We start from the raw sequence: 10,286 nt of genomic DNA on the forward strand, positions 1-10,286 counted from the left end.
TGTTGATTCCTCCAGTCTAGTTATATGTCTGTGGATAGAAAACCTGGGGGCTTCTGGCTTTAACTTAAAATGAATTATAATGGATTCTGGTAGCAGTATTTCACACTCTTCCATTACGTAGACATCTAAATAAGAATCATCCTTTATTGTTTATTCTAAAAACAATTACATTTTTCTTCCTAAATGCAAATTTCCTAAATCCCTAAAGTAAAAGCTGATGGGGCAGGTGGCAGTGTTACTGGGTCCCAAAATCATTCAGTTCACTGATCAACAGGCCAATAAGTTGGGAGACAAGGTGTTGGGGCAGGAATGATGACTTATCTGGAAAGCCAGCAGACCGAGTAGAAGGCAGGCTAATGTCCCGGAGAACCATCTTACCCAAGTCAGTTTTCCTTTATACTAAAAAGGGGAGGGAATATGGTTGGTTGTTGCAAACTACTTGGTGTCGGAATCCTTTGTTCTTGTAGCTGTCCACATAGGTCAGGTCATGGTGTCCGTGTAGACCTCCAACAAGACAAATGTTATTTTTGACTCTGCAACTTTTTATCTTTATACAAATGGGAAAGTGTTATACCCTTAAAGGACAGAGCCTTGAGAATGGGCTCGACTGTATATTTCAGGCTGCAGGCAACATTCTTTTACAAAAGGTGCACAATCAGCATGACTCAGCACAGGAAACAGAGCACAGGGTTAGAGCCAAAGAAACAGATCTAACAAGGAGTCAGATTTGTTCTTCTCTATTACAGTAGGGGTGGGGTTAGGTGAGATTCTACGGCTGAGTTAAGCCAGAAGATGAGCCATTATTTTAGAAGGCCTAGAACATTTTTTTAAAGTACCTGATGCAGTCTCTACTTTAGTTTTTAAATATAAAATTCATTTTCAGTCCATATATGAAAGAATAACATAAGAAATACACAGTTGACTCCTGAACAGTGCAGGTGTTAGGGGCACCAGCCCTCCTGTGTAGTTGAAAATCCATGTATAATTCACAGTCCACCCTCCATATATGTGATCCACCCATTTCCATGGATTCAACTGAAGATCCTACTGTATTTCAGTATTTACTATTGATGAAAATCTGTGGGTAAGTGGACCCTTGCAGTTCAAACCTGTATTGTTCAAGGGTCAACTTTATATAAAAATATAAATAAATTAAGTTTTTGAGACCTATATTCTCTTTTCTCCCGAGATTATATAGATTAAGGACAAAAAAGTATCTGAGAAAACTGTATAAATATGCTTTTTCAGGCACTTAATTGAAAAGAAAAACAATAAATAATTATGTTCAAAAAGGCCCTATTATTTCTGTTGGTTTATTAACTCCTTAAAGTTATATGCAATATTATTTTTAAAAAGCACATATTTCTGGCAAGTGGCTTCACATCAATCATCAGATATGCCAGTGGATCCTCAGACTAAGATCAAATGTCTTTATTTGCAATAAAAACTAGTATTAACTAGAATTGACACAACATTGTAAACTGACTATACTTCAATTTAAAAAAAACTGGTATTAAATTTAAAAAGTATTGATATTTAAGATACTTATCGGGCCATAATTGAATTTGGCATATAGAAAAATTTATTAGCATTGTTAAAAACAAAGAATTGGTTAGGATTTTTTACACACAGAATAATTTCACCTGGAAATAACAAGAATTATACTTCTTCTTTCACAATTTGAGCATCTTTCGTTTCTTTTTTTTTATTGTTCATTCATCCATTGTGCATTTTTGCCTCATTTTTAAAATAATATACGTTTCATATTTAAGCCTGCCTAAACCTGGAACTTACTTTTGTGTTTTGTGATTATGTAATAGGAATCTCAAGTAAAATGTTGAATAGACTTTTTTCCCCCACAAAATGCAGTATGATTTCTTTATACATTTGTTTATAGTTTTGTATGTGCATATATATGAAAAATATTTTTTCTGATTCTCTAGCTTACCTTTTCACTCTATAAATGAATTTTAATTATCAACATCGTTCAATTTATTATTTTTCCCCTTAGTGTGTCCTGTTTAAGAAATGCCTTGCCTATTAAGTTTTTAAGAATGTCTCAGTATACGGTTTGTACTGTTCTAACTTTCACATTTACTATGTATTAATGATTGCCTTCCCTTTTACATTATGCATTTTGAGATATCGACTATAATTCACTCTGTTCCTTTAAAAAAAATTTCCTTATAATGGTTGAACCTAGGAAGATTCAACTCTATTGATACACCCTGCATTTTGCATTATTGTTGCCATGCATTTATAGTCCATTTATTTTAAACTTCTCAATAAAATTCTATGATTGTTGTACAGTCAAAATTCAATCACTATGTATAATGACCCACAAATTTTAAATTTACTCTTCCCTTTGCTTTATGTACTTTCTTAATTGAAATTTCATGTTTTCCTCTTTTCTTCTGGGAACTTGTTTCAGAATTATGTACACACTCACACACATACACACACAGATAGTAAAGTGCCCTGATAGTAAGAAAACAGCTTAGTTAAATTTTATATTTACATACATGAGTATAACCACCACATGAGTCATGATACAGATATTTCTAGCATTACAAAATGCTCTCTCATAGCCCTAATATGGTAACTTAGTTTTATCTGTGGTTTAATGGATTCTTACACATGGACTTTTTGCATCTGCCTTCTTTAACTGTGCATAACTTTAGTGAGATTCATTTATATTATTGTATGTCAATAATATAACTTTTTTTTTAAGTGCTGTTGAGCATTCCATTTTGTGAATATACCTAACTGTATTCATTTATTCTTTCAACAATCAGCAGCTTTTTATTTCTAATTTTTAAATATAAATGTTCTGAATAAAACTACTGAGAACATTTTTGTTCCTGTATGTTTATGGATGGACATACATGCTCATATCTAAGTGAAAGTCCTGGGACGTAACTCAGGCATTGTTCACCTTACTGCCAAACCGTTCTCTGCAATGGCTGTACCATTTCACACACTTGTCAGTAATGATATTGAACACTTTTGCATATACTTTTACCTATTTTGTATATCTTTCATTAAAAAGTCACTTAACTATTTTTTCCCACATTTAGTTGCCTTATTTGTCTTTTCTTATTGACTGGCAGTAGATTTTAATATATTCTGGATATGGTTCCCTTATCAAATACACATACTATGAATATCTTTTCATAGTCTGTGGCTGTTTAGTCTCTTAGTGGTGTATTTCCAGGAACAGACGTCCTCAGTTAAGACAAAGGCCAGTGCTTCCATTGTTCTTTATAATTTTCCTATTTGTGCGTCCTTATTAAGAAATGTTTGTCCACTTCAGTATCACGAAGACATAGACTTTTGATTACTTGTAGATGTTCTATTCTTCTACCTTTCAGACATTTAGTTCTACGATCCATCTTCAATCGCTTTTCGTGCGTGGTATGAGTTACAAGGTGACGTTTATTCCCCATTCAGTTACCCAATTGTTCTAGCACCATCTGCAACACGCATGCACACAACGTCTTTCTTATCTTTGTATCGGTAGCTCTATTGTAAAGCAAGTCATTGTGTCTGTTTGTCCTCTGCTGGACTTCTCGTTCTTTTGCACTCGTTAATATGTCACTTTGAGCTAATATCACATTGTCTTAAGTGCTGTAGCTTTATACTGAGCCTTAAAATTTGGTAATATCAGCGATCATATTTTGTTCCCATGCTTCAAATTGTGCTGCCTTTTCTAAATCATTAAACAAATAAAATATATCACATCATTTTACACACACACACAAAGAACTAGAGAGAACTTTATTAAATTTTTATTAACAACTGTGTTGATTAATTTCCAAACAATCGAAGATTAGTTTAGTTTTTGTCATCTATTTAAAGTTAAATTCCACTGTGATCAGATAATAATATACTGTATATAACTTCAGTTATTGAAATCTGTCATATGATACAATATAAAATCAGTTTTAAATGTTCAATATGTATGTTAGAGAATGACGATACTGCAGTTGGACTTACTGTTCAATGTAATTCTATTGAGTCAATTCAATTTATTCAATTGGCCTCTGTGACCCAGATCCAGCTTTGGATACTCTTCAACCCACCCTCTTCCCCTCCAGTTTCCTGTGTGGAAAATCAGCTGTGTGGTTAAGCTCCTATTTAGCCCAGTACACATACCTTGTCAGTCCAAATAACCGCTTAAAACTCCACTGTTTGCTCTTTCCCCACAGCAGCCGCAGGACGCAGGTTCGGAACCAGCAGCCCATCACTTTGGTGGGTGCAGCCGTTAATATTCATATTGTTTGGGACACCATCAAAAGTTCCTCTCTGCTTTTCAGAAGTTCTCAGTTTAAGTCATCCTTTCTATCTATTTCTTGATCTATGTGTCTGTGTATCATCTATTGTCTGCCCTCTGTCTGTTTATTTACTTATCTGGTCTCCATGCCTGGGAGGAAGTACAACCATATGTAGTGAAACTTGCAAAGTATCTGCTGAATTTCTGCTGGTTCCTCTGAACACGCGCAGGACCCGCCACCCTCTACCAGACTGCATTTTCAAGCGTGCCCTGAATCAGAAGGCTAGAAATCAGCTCGCCTCTCTAAGATTACACCTGTCCGGAATCAAAACCACTCCAGCTCTCTGTTCCTTGACAGGCTAGTCACCTGTACCAACAGATAACGTCTGCACTTTATCCCGCATTTCCTATTTTTGCATAAATACTGTTTTAATCCCATTCATCTGCTTGGAGGTAAAAGTGGTCTATTATTTAATAAACACGTTTCCCTGTGTTTTCCCAACTTTTTATTTTGGAACGTGTCCAACTTACAGAAGAGATTCAAGAATAATACAAATTTGCAAGAAGAATTAACAATCACTCATGGACCCCTTACCTATAAATAACAATTGCAATTGCTACCTTCGCTTTATCACTCTCTCAATCTTTCTCTCACTCCATTTACACATAGATAGAAAAATTCTAATGACATACAGATTGTATGTCTAATTTTTTTTTTCTTAACCAATTTATCTTGCCAGTATGACACAGGTTCAGAAACTCTCAGTCATGTAAACCTTTTCTTCTCAAAAAAAAAAATTTATAAACTAAGGTAATTGTATACATATATTTATTTATAGATAATAATAATGTTATTTTAGAATATCCAGTGTGTATTCATGCTTTCTCAAAGTTTGAGACATAACATTAGGTAACACATTCATCTTCTTATAATATCCCACATGCTCTATCACACAGGTGTGTTTTGCAGTGTTTTGATTCGTGTTATTTAGCCTGAGATCCTTAAACTTAACTGAATTATACAACTTCTCATATTTTTTCTCCCTTATAGAATTTCAGCTCTTAACATGTTAAAATTACATTAAACATCACATTTATATCTAATCTGTATCTGTATTTATATTTGCATAGCTGTCTATCTACCCATCATCTATCTAATTTGTCTACCTCTTTAGGAAACTTTGAAGTGGTTTGTTTATTCTCTGTTTACAACTGAAAAAACTGGGTTTATCAAACTGAAGTATCTTGTCACTGCTACAGAATTAGTGCTCACTATATCCTTTGATGTGCATGGAGACTTTTCTTGGCCCTCTCATCTGCTCAACTTTGTAAATATTGCATGTGCTTGAAAAAAGCGCACATATTGTAGGCTTTTGGATGTGCTATTGTACATGTACCAGGCATGGCCTGGGCCCCTCTTCCTCTCTGGAAACATCTCTTGCCTCACCTCTCCTTTCCCTTTTTATTCCAGTTCTGATCTTCTTGTGATTTCTTGAACATCCTAGGAAACCTCCTTGGCATTGTTGTTGGCTATACTCTCTTCCCAGAAGGCAAAGCTTGCATCTATTTTTCTCTCTTAATCAGTTTATCTGACTAGTGGCACAGGTTCAAAGACTCCCAGGCATGTTAAACCTTTCTTCTCAAATAAATAAATAAATAAACAACCAAAAAAGGAAATCTTAATCATTTTTCAAGTCCCATGGATGATTCATGAGCTATCTCTTGAATATGTCCCCTTCACTATATTACTCACCAGTAACACTTCTTGCCTGTCTCAGGATAACTTTCCCCCAATATTCTTTGACTTTCCAAAATGCTGAAAACAGGGGAATTTTCTTAAAGCATACTATTTGTGTTCCATTTTTTAGTTCCATTTATTAGCCATAAAGAGGGTCCAAAACATGTTATACTGGCATTGAAGTGTCTGCATATATATATCCCTAAATACCTTTCCAGACTCCTTTTTTACTGCTTTTGCTTTAAAATTCCATGCTAGAGCCAATTCATATATTCTCTTACATTTTAGTAGTCCTTCCCGTTGACCACATTCCTCCATTGCCTGATACTCTAACAGTTTGTGCTCCATATCTTAAATCTTTTTAGCTTTGGGTCACACAGAATAACAGATATAATAAAAGTATTCAGTAAAAATATGTTGACTGAACTATGACTAATGAGAGTTACTTGTTTCTATAGCCATTTTTTTCTAACATAAAATTATGATATGCAGTTTAAATATGAAGTTGAAGATATATGTTTTTACTAGAGTGATGGCGTTTTTAGAACAAAAACTAATGATCTAAGAAAATCAGGCCAAGAACTTCAGTTTTTTTCTGAGATAACAATGGATTTGATAAATGCCAGTTGTTGGGGTATTTTTGGATTTGAGTCCATGTCAGATTCCTTTAAATCCATGGTGAGGACCTTCAGAGTTTATCATGAGAACTTGTTAGAAAAAAAAATATACTTATCAAATTTTTTGATAATGAAACTATTGCAGCTCACAAGACAATGAATGGTGAGATAGAGTGATTTTCAGTCTTCAAGTCAAACCCAAGACTCACGTTTCAAATTACATGAGAGTGTCTTGATTACAGTTTTGTTTGTGATTGTATCTGTGATACAATTTTAAAGAAAGTCTATTTATTTTCAGGTTACTGTTAGGTTAGAAAAGACGAGATTGAGTCAAGTGGAGGTTCTTTTCCGCCATATTGACCTTTTTGCTGCATCTTTCGCATCCTTATTCCTCAGACTATAAATCAGTGGGTTTAGCATGGGGATCACCAACGTATAAAGCACAGCGGAGACCTTCTCCTGTTCCAGGGAATACTGAGAGCTTGGCTGGATGTAACTAAAGGTTCCAGAGCCATAGAATAAGGTCACAGCAGTCAGGTGGGAGGCACAAGTAGAGAAGGCTTTGTGCCTCCCCTCGGCCGAGTGGATTCTCTGGATGGCGATGATGAAGCGAGTATAAGAGACCACAATGATAATTAAAGTGAACATTGCAACGACCCCAGAGAATATTAAAAGCAGCATTTCATTGTTGTGGGCATCTGAGCAAGAGAGTTAGTTTCAGAAGAGGGGGGATATCACAGAAATAATGATTCACAATGTTCGGACCACAGAAGTCTAGTTTGAGCAAACCTATTGTTTGTGTCAGGGAGTTAATGAGCCCTCCCAAGTAAGATACAAGAACCATCAGAATACAAACCCTTTGGGTCATAATGACTGTATACAGCAAAGGGTTGGCTATTGCTACATAGCGGTCATAAGCCATCATAGAGAGGAGGATGCCTTCTGTGGATCCATACACTGCAAAAAAGGAACTCTGTAGAACACAGCCGGCAAATGTGCTGGACTTGTGTTTTGACAGGAAATTGACCAGCATTTTAGGAGCAATGACAGTAGAGTAACAGATATCACAAAAAGAGAGGTTGCTAAGGAAGAAGTACATTGGACTATGAAGTTGAGTATTTAACCAGATCAACATGATCATCCCCCAATTACCTACCAGCGTGATGAAATAAATAAGAATGAAAAGCACAAAGAGAGGGATCTGCAAATTAGGATTTTCAGTTAAACCTACCAGAAGGAATTCCTTCACACCTGTATGATTCCAACCTGCCATGCATTCAGGTTTGTGTCGTTCTTTAGCTCCAGAACAAGATGATATCACTCAGATAAAAAAATAAATATATATGATTTCTGCGTGATCTGGATTCATAACAGCAGGTGGCATTTATGTTTACCCTGTAGTTAGATGAAAAAAGATATTAACTTCAGCAGTGGACCACATGTATACTAGACAATTCATTTACAGTGACTCAAATTTTTGGAACTAGAGCTTATTTTGTTTCCTCCTTCTCAGTTTCTACATCATCACAGTTGGGATAAGGAAACTCTCTTAGATCGTGAAACTGGTAGCACTGACATTCTAACCCAGATACGCCTCATCTGTATGACATTCACAAATACTCTGCTTACCGGGGCTACAAACAGTGCCACTCTGGAAAGAAATTATTTCTTTATCTGTGGCAAACCTGTTTTTTGCACACCCAGTTAAGTCATGACACTGTCTTTCATCATATTAAACTCCCTTCCTTTACAGATCGCAAACATCAGAACTTTTTTGAAATCACCTGATGCTCAGATTCCCCACTTGGACAATCAATGACTGTGCTGTCCAGAAGAGTTGAATGAGGAGGAAGATGTGGATTAATCTTTTCCTTTGCTATTTAGTTTTGAAGCTAATCAAAATTAGTGGTGTGATTTAACTTGAAAACTTTCTCATTGTGTCCTTGCATTTCCCTTCACATCTTTAAAACAGCAAACCCAAAAACTCAATGGACAGAGGCAAGTACTCAAACCATGTTGGTCAGATATGTCCTGCTTTCAAAAACGTAGGCAAAAATGTAGGCTGCCACTTAGTTCCACTTTTTTTTTTTGACGTGATATAATACTAATTCAACAATATTTATGGTTCCAGATCAATAAATTAATCCATTCCTGCATACTTTCCTACATTCAATAAATATAAATTACTTACGACTCTGTGACTATTATATACAGATAAATAGATAACTGATTATGTTTTATATTAAATGTTTTGTCATTTATAAATTCAAAAGCCTATACATTCATAAAAACTATAATATACTTATACTTTGAAGTAATATATAGCAAATGATTTATGACTAAAATTGTTTATAAGGCAAAAGAAGCAAAAATCAAGTAACACACACACAAAACTTAAACAACAATCACAAATAAAAATTTTTTAAAACTCACTATCAACCACCACCTTGATGTAATGAAAGACCCAAAACTATACAGCTTAGATAGTCTACCTTTAAAGCATATTCATTTGAAGCTACTTTACTCAAGCACACTGGAGTTGCAGTGGTAAGAAGCAGCAACTTGTAGCAAAAGCTGTCCTGAGCTCTGGGAATCAAGTTTCTGTGTGCATGCTCGGGTTTTGTAATGGACAGGAAGCAGTGACAAAATCAAGGAAAACAGAAAATAATTCTTTAAATATTCTTATTGGAATTATAAAATAAAATTGGATCTAAAAGATTTCCAGAAACTATTATTAATAAGATTGGGAAGAAATGATTTTCCTTGTACTATAGATAAAATACGTTACAATTCTCAGATATTCCACTTCCCGTAGAATATCTCGAATTTTCCAGAAATGTGCAAGTAACTTTAAGTTATGATATAAACCAAATATTAAATACATAAACATACACACAGACACGAAAATATTGAACTTAGGTATTATGTAAATAGTTTCCCTTTTCCACAAAATGGGAAGAAAATCTTTGAAAGATAAATTCACCACAGGTTAAGAAACTGTTTTCTGCCTGTTGGGGAGTAATACTGAAATCCTACAGCTGTTGTGAAGATAAAAGGAAATATCAAAATTTTAAATAAACCTACATCACCATTTCCTAAATATACTCCCAGTTAAGTGAAGTACAGACTAAGCAGGATTTCTAGAGAAGACTGGGTTTTCATGATTCTTAAAGGATTTATTGTTGAAAGTAGAGCATTTTTATGTTTCCTTCTTTTTCTTTTGGGGGCACAAACTGTAGCTCATTGTGCATATGGGAACCTCAGATGTTCAGAGGTTGGATCATTAGCCTCTCTTCTGTTCTCTTGAGACTGGTAATAATCAGAGCTGCCGGTTTTCTCAACAGTTGTTCAGTAGATAATTCTGCTCTCACTTTGATAAAATATACTTCTTTCTACAAATAACACAATTTTAAAAATGTATGTGTTCTCTAAAACTCACACATTTAGGATAAAGGCACAACACAGACAATAAACAATTGCAGAAACTAAAGAAATATGTTCCAATGACATAGACCTATTCAGACAAGTGTTGAAATGTTCTAATGATGAAACAGCTGAAGCTGTCTCTCTTCCTATAAAATGGGAACATTCATACATGCTTTATCTATCTCACTGATTCATTATGAAATTGATATAAATTGATGATTATAAATCATCA

The 10,286-nt window shown here is 34.8% G+C and overlaps 1 pseudogene; it reads right to left on the reverse strand.

The window, feature by feature from the left end:
- Nucleotides 1-6,958: 6,958 nt before the first annotated feature.
- On the reverse strand, nucleotides 6,959-7,901 carry LOC105081016 (olfactory receptor 5J3-like; annotated as a pseudogene).
- Nucleotides 7,902-10,286: the final 2,385 nt, after the last annotated feature.

This window comes from Camelus bactrianus, chromosome 10 (assembly GCF_048773025.1).
Source record: "Camelus bactrianus isolate YW-2024 breed Bactrian camel chromosome 10, ASM4877302v1, whole genome shotgun sequence".
In the NCBI taxonomy this organism is placed as follows: Eukaryota; Metazoa; Chordata; class Mammalia; order Artiodactyla; family Camelidae; genus Camelus; species Camelus bactrianus.